The 17220-nt window shown below is 41.3% G+C and overlaps 1 long non-coding RNA gene across 1 annotated transcript; it reads left to right on the top strand.

Annotated features, from left to right (window-relative positions):
• Positions 1-5488: 5488 nt before the first annotated feature.
• LOC307013295 lies at positions 5489-8395 on the top strand. Its single transcript, XR_013800925.1, has 2 exons — positions 5489-6098; positions 6807-8395. It is a non-coding gene; the product is annotated as an uncharacterized lncRNA (long non-coding RNA).
• Positions 8396-17220: the final 8825 nt, after the last annotated feature.

Raw genomic sequence — 17220 nt, forward strand, 5'->3', positions numbered from 1 at the left:
TCAGGGCTAAATTGGTTAATGCTTCCTGCCATGCAGTCAACCAAGGCATAACCAACATATGGGATCTCCAAGCCATTTGCAGCATGAAGGGTCAGCCATGAGACCTCATCAGCACTGGTCACATTGGTCCGCAATGTGACCTGTGATCCTGTATCAAGCACAAAGGGAATTGGACAGCCATTCATGTTTACAACAACATTTGGACACTCAACAATCAGGGCAGACTTAGGCTGGGATGTGGGCTCCTCCTGGGTAATTACTCGCTTGGCCCTCGGCTGTAGGGGGGCTCTAAATATCGTGGGTCCTGATGATCCGTCGGGGCATTGGCGCTGAAAATGGCCGGCTGCACCACAACTCCTGCAGATGGGTCTGCCCTGTGTGTCCAGTGTTTCCCCTAGGATTGAGTCATAGCTGCGGTGCTAAGGGACGTGGGCCCAGCATAATGTGAGCGCGGAGCACGCGTGGAATTTTTTAGTGTGTGCACGTGCGATGTGTGCCCCGCCAATTTGTTTCTATGTGTCTGCCAGCACAAGAAAGGCTCGTCTTGAGGCCTAGTACCAGGGCCGGTTCTAGACAATTTGCTGCTCTAGGCGAGATGTTATATATAAAGAATAAAGGAAAAATCTCTACTAAAGACAATAAATTACGAAAACAGAAACGTATTGACATGTAATGTACGTAAAAATTGCTTCAAATGTATTTAGTATTGTACAAACATGTTTGAATTGGGGGGTGGACGTCACATCAACATTCCCCCCCGGGAAGAATTTTTTTTTAACATTTGAAAGTAAAATGCTTCCATCTGGTGCACTCAATTAGTAGAGATCTGATCTAGGGGGTACTGTACAACTCTAAAACACCCATATGAAAAAGATCGGTTTACATTTCAATAATCAAATAAGTACTGTATATGAACATAACCAATAACCTACCATAGCCAATAACAAATAAATGTAACTTATTTTATTTTTGTTGTCCATTCATATCTTATTTGACTAGTTAACATTTATTTATTAAATGCATATTTTTGTATCTCTCCAACTTTAAACAATATTTTTGGTTTTACTGTCCTATAGTATACATTGGAATGATTTATAACCTGTTTTTATTTATCCTAATAATTCTAAAGAAGTGCCTTGGAAATATGTGTTTACATAATTTGTGGTCAAAACGTTTGAGACCCACTGAGATAACTTAGGCTAAAATTAACTATCTAAACACTCAGAGAGTCCTTTACCTCACTGAGCCTCTCAGTCTGACAGGAGAGCTCTCCTCCACCCTGGTTGTAGAAACATCTACTTCTTATATCCGTTAGCGCAGCTAGCACCAGATTCTAATAACAACAGTGCTGGTACCGGTGTGCCCTCTCTCTCCCTCGCTCTCTCTCTCTCTCTCGCTCCCACGCTCGCACTTTGGCAGTGAGCTGCGGGCGCCTGATAAGCTAAGAGGGTTGTCGACCCTCCGCTTCGCGTCGGGCCAAACCACGCCCCTTAGCTGTGATATACTGATTATATACCACGGCCTGTCGTGAGCTATTGCTTAAATATACTACTGTCTATATAATACCATTATCTATATTTCTACTAACTCTTAGATAAGATGAGATGGAGATGATTATTATAATACATTAACATTACACTGCACTTCTCGTTAGTTGGGACTGCATTTTGTTGATCTAGTCATTTTACTCTTCGCAATGACAATCGAGTTGAATCTAATGATGTTATTAGGACAAATACATTTGATCAGTCTTGTATTTACACAGTCAATGTTTCAGCATATATTTGTTCAGTTTTAGATATTGTCCCCTTTAATAACCCTGTACACTGTCAGTAGTTTATAAGTTTTAACAGGCAATCCAAACTAAAATGCACAGTACTTCATATTTGTGAGTCCCTGTCACACATTATATAACGTTGTCAAGCTTTAAACATGACTTCCTCCAGTCTCACAGTTTCACCTGCATCAGCCAAACCTTCAGACATGGCATGCATATACATATTTGACAAGCAGTACACTTTTCCCTCAACAGGGGGAGATGTGGCTCTGTCATTTTGGGCTCAGTTCCGAGTCAGAGATAGGTGCTCCTTGTCGACAGTGACGGGTGCCATCCTGCCACACGACCCGCAGGCTGCTTATGTGGTTTGAACTTTCAGTTTTTATGTTATTTAATAGGATTTCCATAGCAATGTGTCACTCACTACCTGCAGGTTTTCACTTCCACTGAAGGAGAGCAAACGTATGCTGGGAGCTGGCAGGGAGTTCATCACGGTTGTCTTAACATGGAAAAACTGATTCTGCATGGACTGTCAAAGCTTAGGCCGAATGAAACAGCAGGAATGACCTTCACATTGATAAAAAGGTTTTCTCTAAGGTGGCCAGCAATATCCTGAGTGAACATGTCATACTTGGTGACAGTTCAAAGTGAAGCAACAAGGATATTTCTTTGCAATAGCTGTTATCATATTAACTGAATATGCTTGTGATACCCACACAGATCATGATCTTAGAAAATATTTGTTGTAAGTTCACCATGACCCGACAAGACTCACATCTATCTAAGAGGGATACCGAAGAACCCAGGTGACCATTTCATATGACATCTAGCCAAGTGACTTCTTTTATATTTCTATCTTGCCCAAATGTACGCCTCAGTAGCACTTTTACTCCAATAAGGAAGCTTCTAAAGCTGATTGAGGGTGCATTCACACTTTACACGACACTGTTCAACACTTCATTCTGCTTAACTCTTTAACTAAACAACCGTGGATGTCTTGAAAGACTCTTTCACTAAATATTTTTGAAGACATCCACGTTCTTGTGGCACGTAAATACTACGCTTCCTATGTTTTGGTGCGGACTGCGTTCACACCAGCAATGAACCGCTCAAGAGTTCGCAAGCAAACGTTCCGAGACCACCTATTTTAGCGGAACCAGAGTCCGGTTGTTTTGATCACTTTAGAGGTCTCGGACTGTGTTCACACAGACCCAAATGAAACCGCACCAAGCGGCTAAACGCACCAGGGTTCGATTCAACTGACTGAGGTTACATTTAGATAATCTTATGGCTAACCATTTGTTCTTTGCACTCCTCATTCCTTCTTGTTTGACTTCAAAAAGAAACAAGGGCACACTATTATACCAATTGGTGAACACATTCACTTACACTAGAAACTTTTTCTTGTTGTCAAATAGTCAGTCTATCAGGGTTATTGCAGGAGATTGTATCCAAACCCAGGAAAAAGGAGTAGGGCAGGTGTGTATAACAATGAACAGGCTTGTATTTTATAAAAGCTGATATTTAAATAAAAAAGAAAGAGTACAGACCAGAGAGGGCACAATAAATGTAGTAAAAACACTGGGAATCAGGCAGGGACACAATATCAGCGAACATTAGGAACCAGAAGGAAACAAAGCCAACACATGGACAGAGAACACAAGGGAAGAGAGGCATGCAGTATACACACAGGACTAATAAAAAAAAAGACACAGCTGGGGAGGGCAGGCAAAAACACAAGGGTAGCAGGGGAAAATAATCACAAAACCAAACAGGCGGGAGAACACAAAGACACTTTTTCAAAATAATAAACTTGAAACTTGAAACGCACAAACCAAGTTCATGACACCATCCCCGCTGTTTGAAAAGGTAGCCACAAAATGTTTGTAGCTTGTCCATCGAAACTTGTTGAACAGTATTGGACCATAGGTGAAAAGATAGGAGAGCAGAAGATTGGCATAGTCAATACACATAATGTAGTTGGCAGAGGTGGGAAGTAGTGGAGTACAAATACTTGGTTACTGTACTTAAGTACATTTTTCTGTTATCAGTACTTTAATCCACTACTTCTTTTTCAGACGACTTTTTACTTTTACTTCTTACATTTTTAACACAAATACCTGTACTTTATACTTTTTACATTTTCAAAACAGGCTTGTTACTTTAGTTTTAATCTGTGTATCTGTGTATCCATTATTTCCTGGTCTTCTCTAAAGAGGAGTGACCAATGAAAACGTTTTCATTTTGCCGTTGTTCAGCATGGAAACATTCATGAGCTAACAATGACATTATTGTTCTATTAATATAAAGGGAGGTTAGTTACGATTTAAAACAGCTGGTAGTTATGGGTACTTTTTACTAAAGTACATTTCAAAGCCCATACTTCTTTACTTTTACTTGAGTAAAGAAGTTTAGTCACTACTTCTACTTTTACCAGAGTATTTTTAAACACAAGTATATGTACTTCTACTTGAGTAAAGGATGTGTGTACTTTTGCCATCTCTGCTAGTTGGTTAGCAAAGTTCCTCCTTAACTGTTTGATATTTTGTCATCACTTTTGCAAAACTACGCTCAAAAAGAAAGCAAAGTAAAAGATGATGGCATGACATGGTGCCTGTTTGGCTCTAATTAATAAAATAGATAACAGGTTATGAGTCTAGAAGCCAAACTCAAACTGTATGCATGTTGTAAATAAACACTTCAAGTGTGAGATGTCTGACTGGAATAATATTTTCTTTGGCTAAACCTCACTGCTGCTGTCTTTACCCTCAATAAATTAGTAGCACATCCATTTAGAAGAGTCCTGTTGCTAAAGCTTAATCCACACATTCCAACAATTCAGAATGGCCATAGCATAGTGTCCTGTATCAGTCTCCTATCGTTTTTTTAATGAAAACCTAAAACATATATATATATATCTTATACTATTTGGGTTTTCTCTTCACTGTAGTGTAGGTTTGTGTGCATGTAAATTATATGAAATGTCTTAAATCCCAAAGTTCCCTCCTTTGTTTACTTCTGTAACATAATAACATCACTATGTAACACTCACGATTCTATTGGCTAGCACATTGTACGTGATGTGCTAAGGGGCGGGACAATTCGGACAATCGAAACAGAGCCAGCCAGCTAACCAATCAGAGCAGAGTGGGCTCTGGTTTCAGACAGAGGGTGAAAAGAGGTACTGCAGGACAGGCAGTATGAGAAAAATAAAGAGCTTTTTTAACATTAAAGCATGGAATCATGTATCAGTAGAGACACACAATACAAATATAAACCTGGAAATGAGCATATACTATATGTCTTTCTACAATAAAAGAAGAAAGGACGTCTTGACTGAGGATGGGCCATGCTGAGTTCAATTTTAACATGTTTAATGCCTGTGACAAGCAGAGATGGGGTCGTAACTAAAAAAAAGTAGTATATTACATATTACATATTACTTTTTAAAAAAAGTAATATATTACACTACTTCGTTACCCCCCACATAAAGTAACTCGTTACTTTACTCGTTACTTTACTTGCAGGGCCGGCCCGCCCCTCCCTACAGGCAGATCACCCAGACTGCGGCGCACCTACAGTGTAAGCGCGCCACAGTTTTGCCTCTGCGAGACTCCACTTGTACCCAATCACAAGTCTTTATTTTGATTTGCTCTTTAATAGAGAGCCGCAGTGACGCGTCGTAAAACCCGGAAGTAAGTTAGCATTTTTAGCACTTCCGGTTCCTTCCTCAAAAAGCAATGCATTTTTTCCATAGGGTTTTGGAAAATAGCTCGAAATAAGGTCTGTGGTTGACACAAATTTAAGAGGTAATTGACGTTTTGTTCTACGACATTAAATACATCAGCAGTGACCCCACTGGGGATTTTTGAAGAGTTTACGTGTCTGAAAAACGATGGTTGTTACCGAATGGCTGAATAGGACTACAGAAATTGTCGAGGCCGTTGTACGTCATTACGCCGAACACGTAAACACTCCCGCTAAGTTTGTTTTCCCCTGTGTTCTGCTTAAAAGCAAGTACCTGCCTATCTTTAGTATCTGTATATCTATATCTGACCATTAGAATCTGTATTTTTGAAATTGTCGTTTTTAACACCGTAGTTTTACAAATTATAGAATAATTAATTACCAGTGCTTTCCAATTTTACTCGGCAGTTCGTTTCGTTGGCTAACGTTAGCTAAAGCTAGCGCTACTAGTTAGCTACCCAATGGTTTGTTGCTTTGCTCCGGGTTGCAGCCACAGGTCTTCGCATGAAACGTGCTTGTTCTATCGTTTCCCGGCCAATGTTTTCCAAAGGAGAGTCTGGATTCGTGCCATGAGGTAAGCTGACGTTACATTTTTGTCCATGTCACGGTGAAATGTAAATAATGGGTAGTGACTGTATCGCCGTTATAGAGATGGCGCTGCTGAAAAGACCTCAACATAAGTAAAGATAATGAATACATCCTATTAAAACCTGTGTGGCTTATATGATAAGTCTTATTAGTACAAGCAGCATAACGTTTCACCATGTAACTAAAGATTGTAGTCAGGGAAATCAGTTTGACATATTGAACTAATAACACATCACCTCTGGCTGGCAGAGAACTCTCTGCTCCATAGCTTCTCTTGGACGTAAAATCACATGTACATTTTACATTTATATTCAATTTAATATTCCATCCCTCACATACTTTTGTATATATAAAATAACTCATATTTTGTTTTTCTTGTTATGCTGCTGCAACACAAACATTTCCCAAATTGGGATCAATACAGTAATATCTTAATTAATTAAGAAATATAACTATTATAATTAGTGTAGCAGCTGACACCTATTTTCAATATGGATTAATCTACCATTTATTTCTTTAGTTCAATTTTCATCTATAAAAATGTCAAAATAGTGAAAATGTTCACGAGACTTATCAAAGTGCAAGGTTATATCTTAAGATGTTTTGTTTTAGCCTATGTACTGTATGTCTTAATGCTCTTACAGTATGTGACGGTGTGACTTCCATGAAACTATATTTTATATCTTCCCAACAGACGAGCTGACAGAAAACCTAACACTCTAACAACCACAACATTGCAAAGGCGAGTAAATGTAAATTAAAAACAATTCACAATTTTATTATTTCTTCTTCTTTCTTGCAGTGAGGTGACCTTGCACTTGGTGCCAGTAAGGATGTTCCTCACGCAGGCTGAATGTTTCTCCTTCCTTACTGACAAAGAAGCCCTTGATTTGCAATGCTTCACTAATTGTCATTTCCCTTGCTCCGTAGGGACACTTTACCTCAAGCACAGCGGAAGACCCTACCAGACCATCTGGAGATGCCCCCAACATTCCTGATTGGGAGAGCCACAAATCTGACTCATGGACCTGCATCTGAGTTGCAGTGGTGAATGCCCTGACGCCCTCACATTCATTCATAGTCCCCCACTGTACAGACAAAACACCATCAAGGGCCTGTTGTTGTCCTAGCACCCTGGCAATAAAGGAAGCAGTCACACGCTTTGACCTCAGGACAGCTCCAAAGTTGCTGGCAGTCAACCTTCCTTTCCTGAACAAATGCCAGTTTGGGTTGGTTCGCTGACCAGTGGTAGCCACCTGAATTGCCCTCTGTTGCTCTTCAGACAATGCCATGCTTGCCACAATTACCTCAGGTCCCTGATGCCCAACAGATTTGATAATTTCAGGAACAGTAAGTGTTTCCAAGCTGTAGTGTTCCTCTTCTGGCTCGGGGGAGAGAAGCCAAGAAATTCCTGAGAACCCGCCCCCGAGTCTGTCCCTCAGCCAGTCACGATCTTCGGAGGTAGGCTCTCTTGTCAGCGGGTTAAATTAGTTATTGGTTTCAACAGTCACATTAAAACAGTTACTAAATCAGCTTACTATCACCTAAAGAACATATCTAGGATTAAAAGACTAAAGTCACAGCAGGATTTGGAAAAACGTGTCCATGCTTTTATCTTCAGTAGACTGGACTACTGCAATGGTGTCTTCACAGGTCTCACTAAAAAATCTATTAGAAAGCTGCAGCTGATTCAGAACACCGCTGCTCGAGTCCTCACTAACACTAAGAAAGAGGATCACATCACTCCTGTTCTGAAGTCTTTACACTGGCTTCCTGTGTGTCAAAGAATATATTTCAAAAATACTGCTGCTGTTTATAAAGCACTGAATGGTTTAGGACCAAAATGCATTTCTGACCTCCTGCTAAATGATGAACCATCCAGATCTCTCAGGTCTTCAGGGACTGGTCAGCTTTCTGTCCCCAGAGTCAGAACTAAACATGGTAAAGCAGCGTACAGTTATTATGCTCCAAATATATGGAACAAACTCCCAGAAACCTGCAGGTCCGCTGCAACTTACTACTTTTAAATCCAGGCTGAAGACTTTTCTTTTTGTCGCTGCTCTTAATTGAACTATTAATATCTTAGACTGCACTGTAACTTTTATCCATGTATTTTTTCTTTTAATGTTTATTTTATTAGCTTTTCTTTTTAATGACTGATTTTAAATGCCATTTTCTTAATGTCTTTCATTTTTTGTAAAGCACTTTGAATTGCCTTGTGTTGAAAAGTGCTATATAAATAAACTTGCCTTGCCTAATAAAGATTTCATGTGACACATACAATTGATTTGTTGATGGGAATTAATGTGAATAAATTAACTCGGTCTTAAAAGGTTAACGGTACTCTTGCTATCACTACTCACCGACACTATAAACCTTGTCCCTCATGCTAGCCCTGACAACACCGGTAAGCACACCTTCATCTAGGCTGCACTGCAACGTGTCCTGACTTGTAATGGTTCTCTCCTCTACATACACTCTTCTTGTCATCTTTGTAAAACGATGTCAGACTGGTAATTGACACAGCCATGACTTCTAGTTAAATTCAGTGTGGCTAAAATGAAAAGCTTTGTTAAAATATGCAAGCACGCGAAAGTCAAATTCAGCTTTATTGTCAAAAGTTCTACATGTGTTATGCATCCAGAAATATCGAAATATCGTTTCCCACAGTGTGACATGTATACATAAAACAAAAAGGGCCTAGATAAACGTGGTATACATTAAACAAAACGGGCCTAGATAACCGGGGTATACAGTTTAAAATGTTAATATATTTAAAGTTTTCAAAGTGCAGTTTCAGTGCAAGTCAGCTGAAACGATCTTAAGTTGGCGTGAAGTTGAAGTCGTGCGACCCTGCTGCTGTACTGGCTTGTAGTTAGTTTATAGCATAACGTTAGCATTTTGCTTCTGCCGACTAGATTTATTATTCAAAAATTATAAAAGTAGGGTTGACATGTGGATATTATCCGGCTGAACAAAACGTGATCCATCTCTTAAATATGTGTCAACCACAGACCTTATTTCGAGCTATTTTCCAAAATCCTATGGAGAAATTGCATTGCGTTTTAGACGAAGGAACCGGAAGAAGTTTACTTCCGGGTTTAAGGACGTATCACTGCGGCTCTCTATAAAATAGGCTACCAGCCTACCACAACAACCTAACAGTCTGTGAAACGTAAAGACACTAATTAATGAAACCAGTTCAAGACGCATTATTCTTATTCTTATCATTCTTTATGAGCGCAGTAAAGGTAAGGTATCTAATGACTTATTTATTTAGTATTCCATAACTTAGTAGCAGAGATGGTCAAACTAAAGTGAGACATGGTAGAATTCCTACAATGAAGTGGGACATTGAACTGTTCACCCGTGAGAGGGCAATCGAGAAAAGAGAGCGAGCGGCCCCGTTGAGGGAGTTTACAGATGAAAAGACACAGAAAGACAGAAGCACAATAACGGCAAGTAGGCTATATTTAGGTGTTTTTTTGTAAATAACCGACGGTATCAAGAGGAAGTAAAGTCCCCCGGTTTGTCCCTTATACCCTAACTGCCATGAGACAACTCAAAATCAAGTTTCCAAAATCTGACACTGAGGTGGTCTTAACGCACTGGCAGATGACAGCGCTGACAAAGTGTGTTTCCTGCAGCGAGACGCTACAATACTAATTGTGGGCTTATCATGTTGATTCGGCCACCACAGAAAGAAGACAAACAAACTCTCGCTCTCTCCATAGGGGCAGGTCAGCCAAACGGGCCGTTGCCCGGGCAGCATTAGCCCGTAGCCTACCTGTGCACGTCCCTACAGCAGTGGAACAGCTTCTGGCCTGGACACAGTTTGCACCTCACCGTCGCATTCCTGTCTATTCTTCGGACGAACAAAAAATAATGGGCATACCTCCAGCCCTCGAAAGTTTTTGCTTTATCAGCCATGTTTGCAGCACTGCACGTGGAGATGTGGACGCGCAGATTACGTAGCCTATAAACCTGCGCCGGAAACCCCTCTTGTCTGTCAGTGTGATTGATTTTAGCTAAGTAACGAAGTAACGCGTGTCGGGGCAATGTTAGTAACTGTAGTGTGATTATTGAATTATACAAGTAACGCGTTATAATTATTATTATTATTATATATTATATTATTATACACCCAACTTTGGTGACAAGTATGATGTTATTGGCACAAATTACTGTATCATTATATAGAAAGGCCTAAAAAAATAGATGTCACCACTACGGCAGTAAACCTTCCTTCCCATAATGCCCTCTGGCTGTGTTCTACATTTCGGGATCATGCAACTTTTCACCCTGTACAGCAAAAATCTGAGCGATTAGTCAGACGTGTTATTGTCTGGCTGTGCACGCACGCAAGCAGCATCGTAAACATGATAACCCATTACGCGTCTGGAACAATGACATAGATGCATTGCTGAACACAGCGAGGACCCTTTTTATGTGTATAGTGTACAATGATAAAGTGCCTGACACTATCGTAGAGTTTCTAGAGTCTACGGTTATGTGGGAAAAGTACAGAGGAAAAGAAGACAACAAAATATCTCCTCAGTGATCATCTCAGCTTTCATCTGAACAGGAAGCAGAAGGCAGAGGACCGCCCTCTCTGTGACCCGTCTCTCTGTCTCATTCTTACCCTCTTTGTCTCTCTGTTTGCTTGATGCACCCTGACCAGGTGATGCACTCCAGATTATAAACTGCTTTCATTGATACGGAACAAAAAGCAGACAATGCCGCTCACAGGTAAGACGCTAATTGTTCATCATCCAAAAATGGAGCTGAGAGATTGACGACTTGTGTGGGAGTTTTTTTGGTTTTGGTGTTGTTTTGATGCTGCCCTGCAGGTTCAGGTAATAATGAGGACTAAAATTAGATTCACGCTGGGTACTGGCAACAAAAATATCATAGCAACCAGAACTTTTCCTGAGGGCTTGAAAGATGTCATGTGTATGTTGTTTGGCTCTGTAAAATGTATTTATTTTTCGAGTAATTTATGTGCTTTCACACAAACAAAGCAAAGATGTTAAATATGTTTGCACTAGATGGCACTGTGCACATGGCTGTGAGAAACACGACTGTGAGTTGATCAAACATGTTTTATGATCAGTTATTGACAAACGGTTTTGTGTTTAGACATCACCCCCACATCAGAGCGGCTCTGTTGCCGTGGGAACAGGTCTAAAACAGGTGCACAAATCCGCACGGTTAGATTTACTCTCTTTCTAATGTCTCTAAGGCGACTCACTGTAATGCATACGGCAGCTGAGTTGAGTCAGCAAAGGTCACAGAGGATGACACTACACTCCGAGAGTGAATTAGCGAAGGGGTCTGCCAGGGCCAGGTGCTGAGCCGTTAGCCGTCATTGGCTTACAGCCAGCCAATAAAAGTCAAGTCTCGGAAAGTGATGTCCTGTAAAAGCCAAGTCTTACTTCAACACAGCGCTGGCCAGGTAATCCAGGAGTTGAATAAAATGTAAGGCTGGCAGAACGTGATCAGAACACCTGTTAGAAGATTAGCTCTGTTAGTTACAGTGAAGCTAGAGCAGCTCACATCCACACTCAGTTATGGCCTGCTCTATGTCAATAAATATACTTTACAAACAAATTCAAGTAAACTCAAGGACCAGACTGAAAATATAAAAATAGGTAATAAATAAAATTAAAAAATCCACCAGAAGGTTTTTCTAACTAAAGATAGTTTGTTTTATTTAAATAAAAGTTAAACAACACAGGAGGGATAGACACTTACATTTGTTACCTAATGAAAACAATTATATTTTTAAAGTTTATTTTAATAACTTTGTTAGTCTATTTCTGCATATCCAGACATCCATGAAGAGTGTCTGTGCAAGAAGCCTCTTTTCCTTTACAGTAGTTAGTTATTTATTTAATCATCACTCATCGTGCTATTTATATCTCTGGAGTGATGAAGCCCAAGCCTAGACACCAAAGTCAACTATATGCTGCTTCTCATAAACATGTTAAAGAAACACGTGAGTTGTCTGACTGCAATACAGATTCTCTTAAATCAAGATGCAAGTATTTATCTCAAAATCTGAGCAGATTGAAGTCAACAGATCACAAAATGGGTAAAAACTAAGTATATAATTGTGTGTTTTGGGTGAGTTGACCCTGTAAATAATACAGAAGAAGATGTCATTCATTGGTGTACCCCTTTAAAATTGAATATGCAAGATCAGAATGTGTTCACATTTAATTCCCCCAAAAGTCATATATAGAAATACTATGAAAATTACATCAAATGTATTTATTGGTCTCGATTGTGCTTTCCAAACAGGCTCTGTCAAGTAGCCAGTGCCTGCGGTCGCACACTCATGAATAAAGATGGAAAATGGAAACAATGCTTGCAGCATTTCCATTCTCATGGTGGTAGAAAACAAATAGTATATTTCAAACAGGTGGCGCAAGTTCAATAATGCCATTGAATACTTGTGTTGAGAATAATAAAGCAGTGGCTTCCTGTTCAATACATCTGTGATATTGCCCTAGACTTCATATGCTAGAAATAAGGATTCATCCACATATAACTGGCTCCATCTGTGTGTGCAGCCGCTCCACCGTTTCTAGTCTTTGGTATTTCCAGACAAGTGGCTACTGAAATCAATCTTACTAACTGCTGTCTGTGCAATTTACTCTGCGCGAGTTGGCAGACTTTATTTTGCTTAATTTAACATCATTTTTCATGGTGGGGCTAAGCCATTTCTTGGTATGGCTGTAGCCATACCCTGGCGTTGCCACTGGTGGGATGTATGGGGCGGGCCATTCTGCGCATGCGTTAAATGCGTTAAATATTTTAACGCAATTAATTTAAAAAATGAATTACCACCGTTAACGCGATAATTTTGACAGCATTAATATATGTGTATATATGCGTGCATTTGTGACCTGCTCCATCGAAATCAGTCACATTGACCCGAAGACACATTTTGAGTTGTATACACTGTTGGAAAGAGAAGATTCCTTGCTTTCTAATGATATGAGGATTGTTGTTGTATTCCAAATATTCAGCAAAATATGTCACATTATATAATGACTATCACTGAGTCATCATTTTGAGAAAAAGCCTTCAAAGTTTCCTCTTGTCTGGAATCCATCGATCTGATTGATTATTAGCGGAGCAAATGATCAAAATACTACGGAGGGAAGATATTTTCCAGCGCCATATAGATAGAAGAGTTGCGACATCTTCGTTCACTCCAATGGACCAGTTTTTTTTACAGCAATGGCGGATCGTGGAGCCTTCAATAGTTCCCCAGAAGTTAGCTTGCCGCAGACTTCCGGGGGGAACTATTGAGGTTATCTGCGGCTAGCAGCGCAGTAGAGTTGCAGCATAATAGACCGTTCATGATGGACTTTTAAAGGTAAGACGTTTAAGATTTATATTGCCGATATTATCAGTACATCTGATTCAAATTAACATGTGTATTAAAGGATGTTAGTGGATTATCCCTAAATCAGTAGTTTTAGGGAACGTTTACAGATAACAGATTAGGCTAGGACACCGGATAAAGTTAGCAACACAAACGTGATTTTTTTTGTGGGGTGGAGGAATATAATTTTAATTAAATATAACATTGGGGCACGTGTGATTGTAATGAGTGGAGGTGGAGAAATTACCATCTCCATTTTGGAGTAGGCTTAGAAGCTAGTATAATAAAGTTAAGGTTACACAATAATAAGGAAGAGAGCTATGTGTGTGATACATCGCTATTGATATGAATTTAGAGTGCATATTTGAGACTTCCAAACAGTAAACAAAAACGTAACTTATGGGTGAGTGTTTTTAGTGTATTATGTTGATTATTACCTGTCTGTATAATGTTGCAGCTCAGCTGATTTTGGATTGATGGCAAAGGGAGAGGGACTTAAGTGTGAGTGAAAACACAAGGTAAGTTTAATACTACTGTTTTATAGAAGTAAGCATACTAAACATGTATTCTATCACTGTATTATATAAGTAATCTTGTTAGTAACCTACTGTATGGCAGGTGGAGGGGCAGTGGTGTTACAGGTGGAGGAGCAGTGATGTTACAGGTGGAGGAGCAGTGGTGTTACAAGTGGAGGAGCAGTGATGTTACAGGTGGAGGAGCAGTGGTGTTACAGGTGGAGGAGCAGTGATGTTACAGGTGGAGGAGCAGTGATGTTACAGGTGGAGGAGCAGTGATGTTACAGGTGGAGGAGCAGTGGTGCTGGCAGGTGGAGGAGCAGTGGTGTTACAGGTGGAGGAGCAGTGGTGTTATAGGTGGAGGAGCAGTGATGTTACAGGTGGAGGAGCAGTGATGTTACAGGTGGAGGAGCAGTGATGTTACAGGTGGAGGAGCAGTGGTGTTACAGGTGGAGGAGCAGTGATGTTACAGGTGGAGGAGCAGTGATGTTACAGGTGGAGGAGCAGTGATGTTACAGGTGGAGGAGCAGTGGTGTTACAGGTGGAGGAGCAGTGGTGTTACAGGTGGAGGAGCAGTGATGTTACAGGTGGAGGAGCAGTGATGTTACAGGTGGAGGAGCAGTGGTGTTACAGGTGGAGGAGCAGTGATGTTACAGGTGGAGGAGCAGTGATGTTACAGGTGGAGGAGCAGTGATGTTACAGGTGGAGGAGCAGTGGTGTTACAGGTGGAGGAGCAGTGGTGTTACAGGTGGAGGAGCAGTGATGTTACAGGTGGAGGAGCAGTGATGTTACAGGTGGAGGAGCAGTGGTGTTACAGGTGGAGGAGCAGTGGTGTTATAGGTGGAGGAGCAGTGGTGTTATAGGTGGAGGAGCAGTGGTGTTACAGGTGGAGGAGCAGTGGTGTTACAGGTGGAGGAGCAGTGGTGTTACAGGTGGAGGAGCAGTGATGTTACAGGTGGAGGAGCAGTGATGTTACAGGTGGAGGAGCAGTGGTGTTACAGGTGGAGGAGCAGTGGTGTTATAGGTGGAGGAGCAGTGGTGTTATAGGTGGAGGAGCAGTGGTGTTACAGGTGGAGGAGCAGTGATGTTACAGGTGGAGGAGCAGTGGTGTTACAGGTGGAGGAGCAGTGATGTTACAGGTGGAGGAGCAGTGATGTTACAGGTGGAGGAGCAGTGATGTTACAGGTGGAGGAGCAGTGGTGTTACAGGTGGAGGAGCAGTGGTGTTATAGGTGGAGGAGCAGTGGTGTTATAGGTGGAGGAGCAGTGGTGTTACAGGTGGAGGAGCAGTGGTGTTACAGGTGGAGGAGCAGTGGTGTTACAGGTGGAGGAGCAGTGATGTTACAGGTGGAGGAGCAGTGGTGTTACAGGTGGAGGAGCAGTGGTGTTATAGGTGGAGGAGCAGTGGTGTTATAGGTGGAGGAGCAGTGGTGTTACAGGTGGAGGAGCAGTGGTGTTACAGGTGGAGGAGCAGTGGTGTTACAGGTGGAGGAGCAGTGATGTTACAGGTGGAGGAGCAGTGATGTTACAGGTGGAGGAGCAGTGGTGTTACAGGTGGAGGAGCAGTGATGTTACAGGTGGAGGAGCAGTGATGTTACAGGTGGAGGAGCAGTGGTGTTACAGGTGGAGGAGCAGTGATGTTACAGGTGGAGGAGCAGTGGTGTTACAGGTGGAGGAGCAGTGGTGCTGGCAGGTGGAGGAGCAGTGGTGCTGGCAGGTGGAGGAGCAGTGGTGCTGGCAGGTTAAGGGGCAATGGTTAGTCCAAATATTTCCATTGCAACGACTAATGGGTTTGATAGCAGCTGTGGATTTTTTTGGGGGTTGCTGGATGTTGAAGCTTGGCTGATGTTGTTCCTTTTCACCTTTTTGGATTGGCTCTTGCTTCCAAGATGGCCATCTTTTAAGGTTTTTTTTTCCTGTCATTTCGGATTTGTTTTGCCTCGATTCTCAGCCTCAGGCGTATGAATCTTCTAATGATTTTGTCTTGTACTCCACAGCATGACGGAAGCCTGCTGGAGAGTGCCTGAGCTTCTTTCTCCAAGACACCCACTGCATTGGGGAGCTGCATGAGGGAGGAACCAGTCTTGGTCCTAAATAGTTCCTCAATTTGGTGAATGAAATCAAAGGCTTCTTTGGAGTTTTGTAACCTGTTGGTCCGCTAGCAAAGCACATTTTTAAAGCCTTCTTAATTGTCTCATTGCTCCATTTCATCCCCTTTGTGGTGAGTCTGCCTAATGCCTGAAGTTGGTCTTTTGAAATCGTTTTCTTATGTTTGTTGTCCCTAATTTTCATTGTTTTCTTGAGATCTGCATTTTCCTTCCTTATTTTTCTTAGTGCAGCCTTTGCTTTTTTGGTGATTCCTTCTTGTCTCTTTAATTTTTTTAATAGATCTGTTTGACTGGCTGCTGGTTCTCTTGAATGCTGACTGGCTGCTGGCTGACTGGGTGGTGTCAGCTCACCCTGTCTCTCCTCACTAGCCATGTCCTCTCTTTCTTCACCCTCACTTTCCCTTATCTCAGTCTCCTCAACCCTTCTTCCCTCAATCTTTGAGACTAATGTAAGTAGAAGACATCTCACTGTTAATTTTCGAACATTCTAAATATTATACCACTTAAAAATAAGAAATATTACTTTTATTATTAAGAGTTCAGACTTATTATACCTGTGTCACCTTTCACACTATAGCTGTGATCATCAGCTATGGGCTCTGTATTTACAGGTCCCGTGGTGCACAAAAATTGTGGGAATAGCATCTGCTCTCAGCCTAGTCTTGCCCTGTTTGGTCTTGACAAACTGGTCTGCATCAAAATGGGCCTGCAGAGTCACACACACACACACACACACACACACACACACACACACACACACACACACACACACACACACACACACACACACACACACACACACACACACACACACACACACACACACACACACACACACAACCCCGTTTTGTCTGCCCACATACATATCCCTTGAATGCACAGTATTGGGAAACACTAAATACTTACTGGACACTCATTACTATTACTCTCATTACATACTGTACGTAAAATAAGACCAAGAATGTGAGACAACTTTATACAAATTCATATCACATCCATTACTGATGCCATTTGTCATACTTTGTTAAACTCACAAATAATAAACTTCCATAACTTCATTTGGGAACAAAGACCACACCTTATCTCCCCA

Source organism: Notothenia rossii (assembly GCF_949606895.1).
Source record: "Notothenia rossii genome assembly, chromosome: 1".
NCBI lineage: Eukaryota > Metazoa > Chordata > Actinopteri > Perciformes > Nototheniidae > Notothenia > Notothenia rossii.